Genomic DNA, 14,877 nt, shown 5'->3' with positions numbered 1-14,877 from the left:
ATCCGTGCACTAGTTTCCATTGGAGGTCCAGTTGTTCCTGCAGGGGACGCATCTGCAGTCTGCAGTGTGGAATCAGGGGAATACATGATGACATCACCCCTAGTAGCGACTTGTAGCTGCGTACAGAAAGACACTTTTTTCCCCGAAGGTTTCGTGCCAACCGTTGTAGTTTCTGTATCCTCTCTCGAGTTGGAAACGCCCTCGAGAGCTTTGAATCTAATACTGCTCCTAGGAACCATGCTCTTCTTGAGGGCATCAGCGTGGATTTCTCTCTGTTTAGAGTGAGCCCCAGATTTAGGAACAGATTGGTGCAAGCCTGCACTGCATCCTGCGCTAATCTTCTGGTCGGGGCCTTCAGTAACCAATCGTCCAGATAAGGGAATACCTGGAAGTGGTTCTTTCGCAGAAATGCCGCCACCGGTGCCAGCACCTTCGTAAAAATCCTTGGGGCAGAGCGAAGACCGAACGGCAGAACTCTGAACTGAAAATGGCTCTTGGCTACTGTGAAGCGTAGGAACCTTCTGTGTGCTGAGTGAATCGGGACATGGAAGTACGCGTCCTCCAGATCGAGCGTAGCCATGAAATCCCCCGGGATGACCATTTTCAATATGTCCTGTATGGATACCATCCGGAAGGATAGGGAGACGAGATAGGCATTTCGCTCCCTGAGCTCCAGGATGGGGCACCATTTTTCCAGCGTCTTTCTCACCAGGAAGAACCTGGAATAGAAACCTTGGCCCTGTTGGTTGGAGGGGACCGGCTCTATCGCCCCTTTGAGGAGCATTTGTTGTACCTCGAGTCTTAGGAGACGCAGATGTTTCGATGGAATGGCTGCCGGGGGTCTGGGTGGAGGGACTTCCATAAATTCCAAAGTATGTCCTCGATTTATGATGTTGAGCACCCAACGGTCCGATGTAATTTGGGACCAGTTCTGAAGGAATTTTGACACCCTGCCTCCAACTGATGATCTCTTGGAGGAGGGAACAAATAGGCAGAGCCAGGAGGACGCTATTGGCGTTTGGACGTGTCCCGTCCACGGGCAGCCTGCTTGCCCTTGTTGTAAGGCCATGAGTAACCCGAAGATTGGCCCTGTCTTTGCTGGAATGACTGGCGGTTTTGTTGGTATCCTGAGCTGTTTGAGGAATAGTGTTGCTGCTGTTGTTGGTATGAACCTCTATAACCACCTCCTCTGCCTCTCGCACCTCTGAAAGGAGTTTTGCGATACTGGAGGGTTCCTAGCGATCTGGCCGTTTCTGTGTCTTTTTTGATCTTTTGAAGAGTATCATCGATCAATTTCCCGAAAAGGGCCTCGCCATCGAAGGGCAGATCAAGGACCTTGTTCTGAATTTCCGGTCTAAACCAAGTTGCCTTCAGCCACCCTTGGCGTCTTAACACTGCCACTCCAGCCAAAGCCCGAAAGGACGTTGTGGCAATGTCCATGGCACAGTATTATTTCCATTGAGCCCGCCTCACCCTCTTGTAAAGTTTTCTTTGCTTCCGCCACTGACTCCGGTGGAAGTTGTTCTAAATATGGAGCTATATCGCGCCATAACTGGCGACCATATCGTCCTAAAAGCGCCAAAGCATTGGCGGCGCAAACTAGCAGGCTAGCTATCGATGAAAATCGCTTGCCCGTGTTATCAAGCAGTCGTCCATCCTTGTCAGGAGGGGCCGTTAAGGGAGCAGAAGGGTTCCGTGACTTCCTCTGTGCTGCCTGTGAGATGACAGAGTCAGGTTTTGGATGGCCCGTCAGCGCTGCAGGTCCATCATCTGGTGCCTTATACTTTTTATCCAGGCGCGGTAGCACAGGGACCACCGTCGCTGGGTTTTTCATGGCTTTCAAACCTTCCTCCCACAAATGCTCCACAATTGGAATCGACCTTGTTGTTTTGCGGTGAGTTTCTTTAAAATCGTATAAGAAACAGTCCGTTGTTTGAGCAGGCATTACCAGTTTAAATCTTCCAGCTGCACGTTCCATCAGCTGGTGAAAACTGCCGATGTCAGCAGGAGGTGAAACTCCTAAGTCTTGATGAGGCGAAGCTTGGTCTGGGATGACGTAGTCATATTCATCCCAGTCATGACCTGAGTCTTGATTACCATCGGATGAAACATCATCATCATCATCATCATCATTATCCCCATCTGGATCATCGGCTGGCTCTGACGTAGCCTGAGGCACCGGCCGCTGAGGCTGAGGTGGCGTCTGTATCGGATGCCCCGGAGGGACTACAGAAGATTGGTTCCTCACTGGTGTCGAAGGAGCAGACCTACGTGGTGTTGGTCTTTCTGCTCTTGACTTCTAGTCCTGCAGCATCTTGTGAAGGTCCTGCAGGAATGTTGTAGGAACTGAAACCATGTCTTGTGGCTCATAGCTCCTAGAGTGGGCCATTTAATGATATTCTCCTTCTCCTTGGTCATATGCCCCTTCTGAATCCGTGTCTTGACTCTTGATTAGAAGCCGAGATGGGCTATTGGCATATTCAAAAGCATCCTGTCCATCTCCTTCAGAGTCTTCCTGGTCCAACAACATAGTTGGCGGTAAAGAGGTCACCCTTCTCTGGGACGTCATCTCAGGAGTTATTCTCGTCAAAGAAACCGTCACTGGTCTCTCCGTAGCCAGTATCGTCGGTGGTTGCGTCGACGCTGGAGAAATCCTCGTCGACGACATTGGAATTATCGATGTCGTCGTCGACGCCACCGTCGACCAGCCCGCCGACGTTGTAGACTATGTCGTCGTCGTCGATGCATTCGTCGACGACATCACCGTCGTCGATATCGTCGTCGACGCCGTCGTCACTGCCGTCGTCGTCACTGCCGTCGACGATGGTTTCCTCGTCGACGATGTCGAAGAAGCCGTAGACGATGTCTTCGTCGACGATGTCGTCGGCACAACCTCCGTCGACGCTGCCGTCGACGACACCTTCTTCGACTACGATGACGAAGTTTTCGTCGACGACCCTCCCGCCGACGACCCCGTCGACGCGACCAATTGGATTTTGGGCTTCATTTTCTTCGTCGACGGGACCCCCGTCGACGATGTCTTCGTCGTAGAGGACTTGGAACTCCTCTCTGAAGAATGTGAAGAGGGTTTTTTGAAGGCTGGGTCTGTCTTCTCACCCTTAGGAGGCGAAACCAGTTCTGCCTTATCCTTCCCGCTGTGGGAGGAACTTCCTGAACCCCGGCCATCAGACTCTCTGGGGGTCTTCTTTGAAGCCTTCGAGGGGCGCCCAACAGAGGAAGATGGGGAATCCCTACCCCTTTTCACTGACCTTTTTGAGGAAGCTAAGTTAGACGATTCCTCCTCATCACTGGAAACTCCATGTTTCCTCTCCTTCTGCCTCTGCAGCCATGTAAGCAGTCTTCCAGCACGATCTGTCAAGGTCTTGGTGGAGAGAGTGCGGCAAATCTTGCAGTCCTCTGCCTTGTGATCCGGGTAGAGGCAGTAAATGCAATCCTTGTGTTTGTCCTCCACAAACAGCCTTTTCTTTCCACAGGTGGAACAGGGCTTGAAAAGGGCTTTCTTTTTCTCAACTTCAGACATCCTGAAGCAAAGGAAAGATTCCTGAAGTAACCTGAAGAAATTCCTGAAGAAATAACTGTAGAAATCTACTAGAAGAGTTGAAAATAGAGCAGAGCTCTGAGGCTCTGAGGTTCCTTCAGGAAGGTTCCAGGTGTGAGGCTCTTCTTATTGGCTGATGCCTAGAGTTTGGTCTCTTTTACAAAAAGAGGCTGATATGCTACAAAAGGGAATGAGGCCTAGGCCTTTCCTTTCTCTTTTGTACCTACTACTATGGTATTTTTTATTACCGAGACTCCCATTCCGACGACGGGGAATGATACAAAGCATGGGAATCTATGAAAGTTCCAATACAGGGGCAATGGGTGCCTTCCTTATTCTTATAAATACATGTACTTAAAGAAGGGTCTGGGTGCCCGCGCCTGCTCACGATGCTTGTGCTCACGTTGGCCTGGTGTCTCAGTGGAGTAGGGTGCCCGCAAGGGGAGCTTGTGGTCAGCACAGCCTTTCATCCTTCCGAGGTGGATGAAATGCGGCACTGGGGGGCACAGGCAGAATTTGCTCCGAGGGTCAGTGCTCGTGCAGTGGCGCCGTGCTGGGGTCTGACGCACAAATATAGATTTAAAGGCGTCCAGGGGCGAAGCATTGGTCGGACAGGCATCCCTGGGCCTTGTGTTTATTGTTGACATGCGGTACAGACGCGAGTCCGTTGCTCACTTTGCCACTGGATTCAAGCAAGCCGGGCTGAAGACGGCTGGAATGCCAGAAACCGGTCCTCGGAAGCTTGTTTCCGGTCCAGGGAAGACATGGCTTGGCAGTTCGGGCTGGACTGTTCCCATGGGGAAATCCAAGCCCATGCCCCCCTTGGCTCTGACTCCACCCCTCTAAAGGGGAGGGATGCACCCCTTTGTATGGTATTGACCCCCCCCGCCCCCCCCCCCTCATGCTGGGGTGAGGAATGCCATATCAGCTGAAGGCTTCTCCTGCAGGTTACTAGGGACCCAAGACTGCACCACAGGTACATATGCTGGTGTGCATGGGATTTATAGTGCCCCCAAGTCTCACTTTTTGTTTCTCTCTCTCTTTCCGCCACCCTCGCTCTGTCCCATCAGCCCACCACTTCTAGAAGTTCTTCCAAGTATTTTTATTTCCCGCCCCCCTGTCGCACCGCCCCTGGCCCCCTGGGGTCTCCGCCTCTTCCAGAAAGGTCGAGCTGCATGTCAACAATAGCGGTAAAAAAGGGGGTGGTGATGGACGGAGCATCTGAATCAATCAAACACTCACAACCAGTCAAAAGATCTGGGTTTAATCCATCGCCGTTCTTTAGCCCACTCTGCCACCCCAGTTCAGACATGGCTATATGCAAATCAGTCTGACCCTGTGCCTCATGGGAACAGTCCAGCCCGAACTGCCAAGCATGTCTTCCCTGGACCGGAAACAAGCTTCCGAGGACCGGTCTCTGGCATTCCAGCAGTCTTTAGCCCGGCTTGCTTGAATCCAGTGGCAAAGTGAGCAAGGGACTCACGTCTGAGCATACCCTGCCACACTTATGGCGGCCAAAAGAGGTACAAAAGGGGGTGGTGATGGACGGAGCATCTGAATCAATCAAACACTCACATCCAGTCAAAAGATCTGGGTTTAATCCACCGCCGTTCTTCAGCCCACTCTGCCACCCCAGTTCAGACATGGCAATATGCAAATCAGTCTGACCCTGTGCCTCATGGGAACAGTCTAACACGAACTGCCAAGCCATGTCTTCCCTGGACCGGAAACAAGCTTCCGAGGACCGGTTTCTGGCATTCCAGCCGTCTTTCAGCCCGGCTTGCTTGAATCCAGTGGCAAAGTGAGCAAGGGACTCACGTCTGAGCATACCCTGCCACACTTACGGCAGCCAAAAGCGGTACAAAAGGGGGTGGTGATAGACGGAGCATCTGAATCAATCAAACACTAACACCCAGTCAAAAGATCTGGGTTTAATCGATCGCCGTTCTTTAGCCCACTCTGCCACCCCAGTTCAGACATGGCTATATGCAAATCAGTCTGACCCTGTGCCTCATGGGAACAGTCCAGCCCGAACTGCCAAGCCAGGTCTTCCCTGGACCGGAAACAAGCTTCCGAGGACCGGTTTCTGGCATTCCAGCCGTCTTCAGCCCGGCTTGCTTGAATCCAGTGGCAAAGTGAGCAATGAGGCACAGGGTCAGACTGATTTGCATATAGCCATGTCTGAACTGGGGTGGCAGAGTGGGCTAAAGAACGGTGATGGATTAAACCCAGATCTTTTGACTGGGTATGAGTGTTTGATTTATTCAGATGCTCCGTCCATCACCACCAACTTTTGTACATCTGTTCCCTGATTGTGCTCGTTTTTCTTGCCTCTGTTCCCTGGTTGTGATCGTTTATCTTGCCTCTGTTCCCTGGTTGTGCTCGTTTTCTTACCTCTGCTCCCTGATTGTGCTCGCTTTTCTTGCCTTCTGCCCCCTCATTGTGCTCGTTTTTCTTGCCTCTGTTCCCTGATTGTGCTCGTTTTTCTTGCCTCTGTTCCCGGATTGTGCTGACTTTTCTTGCCTCTGCCCCCCTGATTGGGCTTGTTTTTCTTGCCTCTGCCCCCCTGATTGTGCATGTGAAAGAATATAATCATGTAAAACAGTTGATTGGTCTTAGCTGGAGACAGTTCTGACAATACAAAGTGCATGTACGTCAATGCGAGATATAAAACAAATAAAACTAGTGTTGTGTTGCGGCGATTGCCGTTTCCTTGGGGCCGCTACACACATACAGGAGACCGGGATACTAACTTCCGGCGGAAGTTGAGTCCCGGTCTAGTCTTTTGCTGCACTGGCCATGGCATCGCAATTCCGGGGGAAAACGCATATCACCGCGTTTTCCCGCCGGGTCTGTGCTTCGGATTCGAGTTGAATCCTCGGAGTATGCAGATGAGCGCAGGAGCGCTGTTGGTCTTTCATTTCAGTTCTTCCGCGCTGGGAGCCGAATATGCTACTTACCAGTATGCATCTGTTCTTGGCATGTAGGGCTGCTGACATTCATATCTGTGCATAGATCGCCGCCTAGTGTTAGGTCCGGATGATTGCACATTGTTGTCCTGGAAGAGTCTTCGAAGTATCACGAGATAGGTGGCTCCTCCCCTGGACTACAGTGCGCATGGGCATCGACTCCATCCTCAGATTGTTTACAGCCATTGTGGCCAAGATGGAGTGAAACTAAGTGAATGATGACCATGCTAGAAGTATATGTGAATTCTGCAGCTGCTACAGGCGCCGGGGAGGAGGGCGGGCGATATGAATGTCAGCAGCCCTACATGCCAAGAACAGATGCATACTGGTAAGTAGCATATTCGGTTCGAGGCATGTGGGCTGCTGAATTCATATCTGTGCAAAGAATACATAGCAGTCCCCCCATTAACGGCGGCCGCCCGTGTACCAGCTGCAGCAGTTTGGAAAAGTGTTTTTAGAACAGCCTGCCCTACAGCTGCCTGCTGTTTGGAGTGCACATAAACACAATAATGCTTTGTAAATGTGTGTGTGGTAGACCATGTGGCTGCTCTACATATGTCTTCCAAAGGAATATTTCCAAGGAATGCCATGGAGGCCCCCAACTTTCTGGTGGAGTGGGCCCTAGGTGGAATGGTGAGAGTACGCTTGGCTTTCAGATAGCAGATCTGAATACATTTAACGATCCACCTAGCTATACCAGCCTTGGAAATGGGGTTACCTTTGTGGTGTGGCGCAAAGGCAACAAAGAGTTGTTCAGTTTTCCTAAAATCATTGGTCCTATCGATGTAATACATCAGGGCCCTCTTGACGTCAAGGGTGTGGAGCATTCTCTCCGCCAATGACTCAGGATTTTGGAAGAAAACAGACAATTCAATAGTTTGGTTAATATGGAATTGAGACACAACCTTAGGAAGGAATTTAGGGTTAGTGCGAAGCACCACCCTGTTAGAATGAATTTGAATAAATGGCTCTTGGATAGTTAGCGCTTGTAGTTCACTAACTCGCCGCAGCAATGTAATCGCTATGAGGAAAGCCACTTTCCACGTCAAGAATTGAATCTCGCAGGAATGCAGTGGTTCAAAGGGAGGACCCATCAGCCGGGTGAGGACCACATTGAGGTTCCACTCCGGAGCTGGTGGAGTCCGCGGAGGAATGACTCGTTTGAGTCCTTCTAGAAAGGCCTTAATGGCAGGCACTCTGAAAAGTGAGAGGTGCTGCCTGTTCTGGAGATAAGCGGCCATTGCGGATAGATGTATGCGAATGGAAGCATAGGCCAGATTACATTTGAACAGATGGAAAAGGTAACAAATGATATTCTGAATAGATGCATCTAGCGGGTTAATGTTGTGGTCTGCACAATAAATGACCAACCGTTTCCATTTTGCCGCATAGCATGCTCTTGTGGTGGGCTTCCTTGCCTCCCGGATGATGTCCATACAGTCAGAAGGCAAGTGTAGGTAGCCAAACTCTAAGACTTCAGGAGCCAGATCACCAGGTTGAGCTGTTGCGGATCTGGATGCTGAATGTCGCCATGGCTCTGCGTCAGAAGGCTGGGTGTGAGGCGTAGCCTCTGATGCGGTACGACGGACAGTTCTAGAAACGTGGTGTACCATGGTTGGCGAGCCCACGTTGGAGCAACCAGGATGAGAGTCATCGAGTGCTGCCTGAGCTTGCGTGCCACCAGCGGTATCAGAGGTGCTGGGGGAAAAGCGTACGCAAATTTGCCTGACCAGTTCATCCATATCGCATTGCCCTGCGACTGTGGGTGAGGGAACCTGGCGGCGAAGCTTTGGCATTTTGCGTTCTCCCTTGTGGCGAACAGGTCTATCTCTGGATGACCCCACCTTTGGAAGTACGGTTGGAGTACTGATGGATGTATCTCCCACTCGTGCATTTGGTGGCTGTGCCTGCTGAGCAGGTCCGCCATCTGATTGTCCTTGCCCGGGAGGTGTTCCGCCATGAGGAAGATGTTCCTCTGAATGGCCCACTTCCACATGCTCTGAGCCAGATGAGACAGCTGCAGAGAGTGTGTTCCTCCCTGTTTTTGAATGTAGTACATGGCCGTCATGTTGTCCGTCCGGATCAACACAACCTTGTTGCACAGATGTACTTTGAAGGCTTTGAGTGCCATGAAGATCGCCATCAGTTCGAGAACATTGATGTGCATCTTCCGTTGCTGTTGCGTCCATAGTCCCTGCACCGTGTAATGGAGTACATGAGCTCCCCATCCCTGGAGAGAAGAGTCCGTCGTCAGGATGATCTGTGGCACAGGCTCTTGGAACGGTCGTCCCTTGCAAAGGTTTCGTGGATTCCACCAATGCAGAGAGTTGTATGCCCGACCGCTCACCAACACTAGGTCTTTCAACTGCCCGTGAGCCTGAGTCCACTGACGTGCTAAGCACTCCTGAAGCTGGCGCATATGTAGTCTCGCTTGCGGGACTTTGGAGATGCAGGAGGCCATCATGCCTATCAACTGCATGAACACTCTTGCTGGAAGCGAGTGTTGAGGTCTGAATTTTTGTATCAGCAATTGAATGCTGCTGACCCTCAATGAATTCGGCTGTGCTGTGGCCGCCAGAGTGTTTATCGTTGCACCCAGATACTGCCGTATGTGGGCGGGCTGGAGGTGGGATTTTGGGTAATTCAGTGAGAATCCCAGATTGTGCAGGAGGTGAATGGTGTGGGACATGTGGGCGGCACACTGCTGGGCTGACTTCGCCTGGATGAGCCAGTCGTCCAGATAAGGGTAGACGTGGATGTTCCGTCTCCTGAGGTGTGCCGCCACTGTCGCCAGGCACTTTGTGAACACCCTGGGTGCGGTGGTGACACCGAAAGGCAAAACCTTGAACTGGTAGTGCTGGTTTTGTATGGTGAACCAGAGGTACTTCCTGTGTGAAGGGTGCAGTGGAATGTGAAAGTATGCTTCCTTTAGGTCTAAAGTTGCGAGAAAATCCCCCTGACTGAGCAACGGGAGCACCTGCTGCAGGGTAAGCATATGGAAGTGCTCCGACAGGATGTAATGGTTGAGTGACCTGAGGTCCAGGATGGGCCCGAGGGACCCGTTTTTTCTTAGGTATTAAGAAGTACAGGGAGTAGACCCCTGTGCCTCTTTCTCGCATAGGCACGAGCTCTATTGCTCCCTTTTGCAGCATAACGGTGACCTCCTGCCGCAATTTGCAAATGCTCGGCCGACATAGGACGGTGTCTTCGGGGCATGTTGGGTGGAGTGGACGTTAACTCCAGACAATAACCGTATTGTACAAGTTTCCTGACCCACCTGTCTGTGGTGATGGACTTCCAGACTGGCAGGAACTGCTGGAGTCTCCCCCCGACCGGTGTTGTGTGGTCGGGGGGCAGTGACAAGGCGTCTCTGTTTGTTGGTGGCAGAGGATCTGGAGCGGTTGTTTCCACGACCTCTGCCCTTGGCGCTGTTACCACAATATCCACCGCGACTCTTGTTGGTGTATGTGGACTGAGTGTTGCCCTTGTAGTACTGCGTGGACTGGGAGAGCTGGCCTCTGGAAACATCTCTAGCGCTTGAGCGACGAAAAGACCCACCACGAAACTGCTGGGACTGTAAGGCACCCATGGATTTCGCAGTTTCCGTGTCCTTTTTAGGTTTTGCCTGGCGAAAGCTGCGCTCTGCGCAGCTTTTTCGCGCAGGCGAAAACCTAATGAGAACTGTAGTGTGGTTTGGGATCGGCCCTCGTCATTTATTGTCTGGCTCCATAAATGGAGCATAGCCATTGGACGACGGGCCTGTCCGTCAATGCCGGACCAGATTCGGGGGCGTTCCCGAGATTCTTTGGCTTTTGCCGACGTCACGCGACGTCAGACAAAAGCCGGGAACGCCCCCGAATCTGTTCTGGCATTGCCGGCACCCGCCTTCCTGCTCCGGTGTCTCCCGCCGTCCGTGTCCTCTCCCGCCCCCCTCCCCCCGTCCCTCTTGATGAACAGCCGGCATTGCCGGCACCCGCCTTCCTGCTGTAAGGGTGAGCCGAGGTGCATTTAATAAAATTACTGTTTTCGGCGCTACAGTCACCGTTGCAATGAGCGATCTTTCACTCACGCTGTATTCTGGGCCCACGTCGGCATTTCCTGGTCTCTCGCGCATGTTTGCTGGTCGGCGGCTGCCTCACAACACGTTCCATGTCGATCCGCTCTCCCCGCCTCCCTCTCCCCTCCCACTGCAGATCCCCGCCTCCCGAGCCGCAGCTGATCCCGATCCGCTCTCCCCGCCTCCCTCTCCCCTCCCACTGCAGATCCCCGCCTCCCTCTCCCCTCCCACAGCAGATCCCCGCCTCCCGAGCCGCAGCCGGTCCCGATGCCGTTGTAACACGGCCTCCGCTCTCCCCCTCCCCTCCTACAGCAGATCCCCGCCTCCCTCTCCAGGTGAGTGTCTACTTTATTTGGGAAACACCACAGTGAGTGCTGCTTTATTTTTCTTGCGCCGTTCTCGCTCCCGCTGTCCGTTTGCGCCCCCCCCCCCCTCCCCCCCCATCCGTCCGTGTACCGCCAGCGCTATGCTGCAACTTCCCACTTCCCACTTCGTACGTGTTCCACGAGGCGTTTTGTCTTGGAAGTAGCAGCTGCTTTTTTCTTTTCAGATAAAAAGTGTGCAAGGTGACAGGCACATCAGAGGCTGCACAAGGGATAAGTGAAACGTGTACACGAAGGATTTGGAAAATGAACACTGTTTCTGGGCAGAAAAAGAGAAACTTTGTATTACAGCCCTTTGATGTCCGAAAAAGAAGAAATGATTTGACTTTAGACGTTAGGGAGGCTGCCTGAGGTACAGGGCGGCTGAGTGGCAGATGGCATTTCACCGAAATTACCTTTTGTCCTTGCCACGTGCCAGGAGGCACCTCACTTTATTTGTGTGAACACGTGCACACTTGGACTGCTATAGACACGTCGTTTTTCAATCAGATTTTTATTTTATTTTAAAAGGAACATGACCATTTATTTTTGCTATGTTCCATCCTGGTGGGGTCCTAATGTCATACTTTTCATCCCATCTACGCTAATAGCATGAATATGACGTTTGGGAAATTGCAGAGTGTAGTTTATAGTTTTAGATTAAAATAGCTTCCCCTGTGTCCAGAACATGCACTGTGCGCTGTTGTACCAAAACTCCGAAAATGGGATATTCTATTAAAAGATCTCCAGTGTATGTTTGTTGTTGCCCTTTGTTTTGGTTTTCGCTTGATAAATGCGGAACTACATGTGGCAAAAAACAAACGGATAGCTAAGATGAGGTCGGTTAATAGGCAAGAAGACTGAGGGATGTAAGCGTTCAGCACTGACGTGTGGTGGTATAGTATTCAGCCTGCTATGGAATGATTGCATTGCAGCGCATGAAGGAATATTTTATATCTCAAAAGAACTCTGAAATCATGGCACATTAAAGTACATATTCCGTAGATGCATCGTATATAAAAATCGGTTAGTTCGTTTTTTCCTGTGCATCAGGCGCTCTTAATGTTTTAGCCGGCACTCAAAATGCAAACCAAACATTCTGGCTTTGCCAAGGCTTCTTTTGTCTTTGTCAACATGTGCGCCGCCCTCTTGCTCGGCACGCGCGGGGATAGTTCGTGACCGCTCGGGGGTCCTCTCCCTGTGAATCCGTCACTGCTGTCAGCGCCCAGGCGTGGGGTGATGCTGTTGCCAGGATACCTTTAAATCCAGGGCTGGTAAATCTGTGCAGCCTTCTCGACAGTGGTATTGATTAGAGGGTTTGAACTGTGACCTTTCTCCTCATTGACTGCACCATGACCACCTCTGCACAAGTCATTCAGCAGGAACTTGAGGCGCAAAAATGAGCATGGTTAAACCTGAATATGGGATAAATGTCATTATGGGTGCATGGTGTACAATTAAAAATATGGAATATGGTCTCTTTTTTAAAACCGCTCATTTGTGGTATGATAACTGAGGTGAAATAGTCTTGCAAAACAGGGTTCCCTTGATGCTTTGTTGAGATGCTTGATAAACGTACGTTGTCGTCTTAGACACACCGGGGCTCCAGGGTGTGTGTGTATGTGACTGCTCCAGAGTGTGTGTGTATGTGACTGCTCCAGTGTGTGTGTGTGTGTGTATGTGACTGCTCCAGTGTGTGTGTGTGTGTGTGTGTGTGACTGCTCCAGTATGTGTATGTCACTGCTCCAGTGTGTGTGTGCGTGTGTGACTGCTCCAGGGTGTGTGCGTGTGTGACTGCTCCAGGGTGTGCGTGTGTGACTGCTCCAGGGTGTGTGTGTGTGTGTGTGTGTGACTGCCCCAGGGTGTGTGTGTATGTGACTGCCTCAGAGTGTGTGTGTATGTGACTGCCCCAGAGTGTGTGCGTGTATGTGACTGCTCCAGTGTGTGTGTGTGACTGCTCCAGTGTGTGTGTGTGACTGCTCCAGAGTGTGTGTGTGTGTGACTGCTCCAGAGTGTGTGTGTGTGTGACTGCTCCAGAGTGTGTGTGTGTGTGTGACTGCTCCAGTGTGTGTGTGTGTGTGACTGCTCCAGTGTGTGTGTGTGTGTGACTGCTCCAGAGTGTGTGTGTGTGTGTGACTGCTCTGGGTGTGTGTGTGTGTGTGTGTGGGGGGGGGGGGCTCTCTTCTGCCCTCACTCTCCCCTATGCCCCAGCCGTCCCCTCTCGCGTTTCCCCTCTATTTCCTCGTTGGTTCCTCGCTCTGCCTTTCCCTCTCGTTCTTTTCCTCGCACCCTGACCAGCTCAACCTCCTCCATTCGCCGTCCCTCCTGCCCGCTCACCGTTGTCCTCACACACCCCTCTCCACTTAGTATGCCCCCTCCTTTCCTTTCTCCCTCCCATCCTCTCACATCCTCCATTGATACATTGTACTCGCCCTATCTTTCTTTTGCTTTCCTCTTCCAAATCTACCGCTTGTTTTTAAAATGTATATTGCCTGTCCACCTCCTGCCCCTTTCCTGTACCCCCCGAACTATCTCCTTCTCTCCCTTTCGTTTCACCCTTCCAGACTCTTCCCCATTTCTCTCTCTGTCCCCCATTTCTCTCTGTCCCCCATTTCTCTCTCTGTCCCCCATTTCTCTCTCTGTCACCCATTTCTCTCTCTGTCCCCCATTTCTCTCTCTGTCCCCCATTTCTCTCTCTGTCCCCCATTTCTCTCTCTGTCCCCCATTTCTCTCTCTGTCCCCCATTTCTCTCTCTGTCCCCCATTTCTCTCTCTGTCACCCATTTCTCTCTCTGTCACCCATTTCTCATTTCTCTCTCTCTCTCCCCCCTTCTCTCTCTCTCCCCCCTTCTCTCTCTATCTCCCCCCTTTTCTCTCTCTCCCCCCTTTTCTCTCTCTCCCCCCTTCTCTCTCTCTCTCCCCCCTTCTCTCTCTCTCTCCCCCCTTCTCTCTCTCCTCCCCTTCTCTCTATCTCCTCCCCTTCTCTCTATCTCATGTTCCTGTGACCCATGGCGTTGGCTGCAGGTGGGTTGGCACAACTCCTGTCAGAGAAGTGTCTCAATCCTGCTGTGGATTAGGGGCACGTGCCCCTGCTTGGTCCATGGTGAGGTGCTTTTTACACAGAAAAAGGTGTCTCTGTTAAACCGTAGTTTGAGAGTATTTTTAGTTATTGTGTTTTCTTATTGTACAAAACGAATCATGGTGGAACCGGGAATCTTATGCCAGAGCATCCCGGAAAACCCAAAAAGTGAAAGTGAAAAAAACATTTTGGAGAAAAATCACGTGATGTCACAGAAATCGCTTCATCTCTTAGTGGTGTTTAATGTAGGTGCATTTACAAACCCCAGCCCTCACATAAGGTGTCTGAAATGACTCAGACCTGGCAGATTCTCTTGATGCCCATGAGCAACAGTAAAGAGCATGTTCACAGTTGAAGAGTGACCACTTCACCATTCATCCCTTTGTGCCTGCAGACAGAGCTGAATACTTCACCTTTCACCACTTTGCATCTGCAAACAGAGCTGACCACTTCACCAGCTGAGCATCATTTGCATAAGCGTCATTGACACCCCATACTACCGATTTTTTTCTTACATATGGTTTCCACAATTACTTAAAGTACGTATGTTGTGATCGGTAGTCTGTCACCTGCTATACATTCCACCATACAGTTTAAGATTCTTTTTGGTATTTGTATTCATCCATTTACACCCTTTTACGTTAAAATAGCTATAGCTTTACTGTATAGTTGCTATAAAAGCTTATAATATGGTATAGTGGGCACTTAAAAAAAATATCACTCCACTGCTAAAGCATGAATAAAAAACATTGCCATTTACAATGCCAGTAGCTCCAACTCCAACAAATGTGAGACCTATTGCAATGTAAACAACAATGCCATTTATTTAGAAGTAAAATAAAAAAAAGAAAT

General features: G+C 50.9%; 1 protein-coding gene across 2 annotated transcripts in view; it reads right to left on the bottom strand.

The window, feature by feature from the left end:
* The window catches only part of IDE (insulin degrading enzyme), a 996,582-nt gene that overhangs the window by 905,983 nt on the left and 75,722 nt on the right, over positions 1–14,877 (bottom strand). The window lies entirely within an intron of this gene.

This window comes from Lissotriton vulgaris, chromosome 5, assembly GCF_964263255.1.
Source record: "Lissotriton vulgaris chromosome 5, aLisVul1.2, whole genome shotgun sequence".
NCBI lineage: Eukaryota > Metazoa > Chordata > Amphibia > Caudata > Salamandridae > Lissotriton > Lissotriton vulgaris.
Note: the sequence above shows the minus strand (reverse complement) of the source record. Positions and strands in the feature narration are given on the sequence as shown.